Below are 3,111 nucleotides of genomic sequence, written 5' to 3'. Positions count from 1 at the left end.
GGGAAAAGAAAGAATAAAAGATTTCAGGGGCTTCCCTGGTGGCGCAGTGGTTGGGAGTCCACCTGCCGATGCAGGGGACACGGGTTCGTGCCCCGGTCCGGGGGGATCCCACATGCCACTGAGCGGCTGGGCCCGTGAGCCATGGCCGCTGAGCCCGCGCGTCCAGAGCCTGTGCTCCGCGGCGGGAGAGGCCACAGCAGTGAGAGGCCCGCGTAACACACACACATAAAAAAGATTTCAGAGTTTCTGAGAAAAGGATAGTGAGAAAGAGAGTTCGGGTGCGCAGGTGGACCCCCCCTGCAGTAAACAGCCCAGCCTGAGCCATGCAGGACAGATCCCCCAGGGACTTGGAAGGGCCCTCCCCCCACCTCGCCCCAAAACTCCTCCGGTTAACCAAAGCGGCATGACCTCATGTGTTATGGCTGTAAAGGCGCGGGAGAGGCCAGATCCGGTGTTTGTATTGAAATTAATTGGGGACTCCGTGGATGATGGAGGCTCTGAGGAATGCACAGCACGCCCCCCACCAGCAAGTGACCCCGCGAACAATGGTGTCGCTTACGACCACCGGGGCCCCCAGCAGTTCACATCTGCACGTCCACAGCCCTTCTCGATGAAATCATAATCACAGACAGATATGAATATTTAAAATCCAAAGCAGATACCTACAGGGATTTGGGATGGGGAGAACTCAGGACAGCACCCCCAGAGCTATTTTCAGCCTAGGAAACGGAGCCCCCATTTTACCAGGGTAACGGCTTGTCAATCAGGAAAATCCCATCACTCACCCCCAGCCCTGATTTATGGTGATTCAGAGTGGAGATGCTGCCAGGAACAGGGCTGGGGCCAGGAAAATTTCATCTGTCTGGAATCCGACAGGAAAAAAGAGGCCTGGAAATTTCAGAGGAAGCTGGGATCGGTGCCGGCACAGCACCTCTGTTTGTGTTCGCTCAGCTGGCTCCTGTTAGCGAGTTAAGGGTCCGCTGAGGAAAAGCGTCAGGCCAGGTTTTTCCATCACTCCAGAACCTTGAGCTTGATCCCGAGGCAGCGGTTGCTCCCGCGACCTCCGACCCCAAACAACAGGAGCCTTCACCAGGTTTCCCCTGGGCCCCCAGCCCTGGGCCGCATCTTAAATCAACATTTTGTTTTCTTCTCTTTTCTCTTACCAAAAAAAAAAAAAAAAAAAAAAGTAGCTAAGCAATTTTATCTTTTTCGTTGTTTGTTTAATCAGACTTTAGCACATTCAAGAAGCAGGGTTCAATAGGACCACTGATTAATTCAATTTAGTTTTCATTTCCTCCCCTGGAGGGGCCCAGCTCTCCTGAAGTGTCTTCTCATTTGACCTCCCTACTGCTGGGGCACCAGGAACCCCTGACTTCCAAATCTGATGCTGTGAGCTCTAGAATGAAGCCAGGGCTGAGGGCTCTGCTCAAAATCTTGCTGCAAGTGTAGCAAATCCTAGAGGGGCAAACAAGACTATGTCCTCTCCATTCACGCATTCGTTCATTCACTCAGAGCCTATTTTCTGCCAGGTCTTGTACTGCGGGTGTGGGGCTGGGGCACTGCAGGAGGGGAGGGGATACAAAATGGTCATGACCTGCCCTCCAAGAGCTCACAGTTTGGTGGGGGTGGGTGGGGGAGGGGTGTGGGCACAGCCCTGTAAATAAATAACCACATTGCAGAGGAATGAATGGGATAACTGAGGTAAACAGAGGAGAATCACAGAGCACAATAGGAGAAGACCCTTGGGCTGGTTCAGGGGACAAGGCATCCAAGGGGAAGGAACCATATGTGCAAAGACAGAGGAGCAGGGAAGAAGGAAAGACATACACAGCAACATCCCGAGGAGTCTGGTGGGCCCAGAACATAGATGGGATTCGAGGGCTGGGCTGGCTCAGGAGCAGGGTTTGTTTAGGGTGTTGGGACTTATGCCCAGGGCGCTGGAGAGTTTATCTGGGGAACACTGAGGTCAGATGTGCACTTTGTCCGGGTGACCCTGGCGGTGCTGTGGAAGCTAGGGTGGTGAGGCTAGAGGAAAGAGACCAGTCAGAAGAGAGGACAGGGTTCCCTGGTGGCGCAGTGGTTGAGAGTCCGCCTGCCGATGCAGGGGACACGGGTTCGTGCCCCGATCCGGGAAGATCCCACATGCCGCGGAGCGGCTGGGCCCGTGAGCCATGGCCGCTGAGCCTGCGCGTCCGGAGCCTGTGCTCCGCAGGGAGAGGCCACAACAGTGAGAGGCCCGCGTACCGCAAAAAAAAAAAAAAAAAAAAAAGAAGAGAGGACAGGAGCGGATCAGGCAGGGCAAAGGGGCTGGAGGGCAGGGTTTAAAAGGCATTTAGAATCTCAATTCTGTTACCCCCAGTGGCTGGCAGATAGGAGCTGTTCAATAATCAAATGCCGGTGGGCCAGGGGAGACCTAACTTCCTAAGGAATCCAAAGAAAAATCTCATGCCACAATCTCCAAAGGACAGAAAGTGTCCAGGCCCACAGCTCCTTCATACAGGCTGGCTGAGGCTGTGGTCAGCCAGGGACCCAGGGGAAGTGAGCCCTGGGGGCCTGACAGTGACCTACAGCTGCCCGTCTTGGGACCCAGGGTCTCCAGGACACTGGAGGAAACTCTGGAAGAAGAGTCAGGCACTTCCTGGGGCACCGAAGGTAAGAGGGGTGCCCCAAACCTCAGAAATCAAGATAGATAATATTTGAATGCAGTATTTTAATCAAAATTAATGCAAAAATTCATGATGAACAAAATACAAATTTTTCGAATAAAGACAAGATCCAACCTTGTTCTCAGTCCCCTACCTCATCCTGCTTAGCCTAGCCCTGGTTCCAAAAAAACTTTATTTTAAAAAGCAGGCAGGCATCATCAAAAAATCTACAAACAATTAATGCTGGAGAGGGTGTGGAGAAAAGGGTACCCTCTCGCACTGTTGGTGGGAATGTAAATTGATACAGCCACTAGGGAGAACAGTATGGAGGTTCCTTAAAAAACTAAAAATAGAACTACCAAATGACCCAGCAATCCCGCTACTGGGCATATACCCAGAGAAAACCATAATTCAAAAAGGGTCATGTACCACAATGTTCATTGCAGCTCTATTTACAATAGCCAGG

The sequence above is a fragment of the Physeter macrocephalus genome, chromosome 14 (assembly GCF_002837175.3).
Source record: "Physeter macrocephalus isolate SW-GA chromosome 14, ASM283717v5, whole genome shotgun sequence".
In the NCBI taxonomy this organism is placed as follows: Eukaryota; Metazoa; Chordata; class Mammalia; order Artiodactyla; family Physeteridae; genus Physeter; species Physeter macrocephalus.
This window is presented reverse-complemented; position numbering follows the sequence as displayed.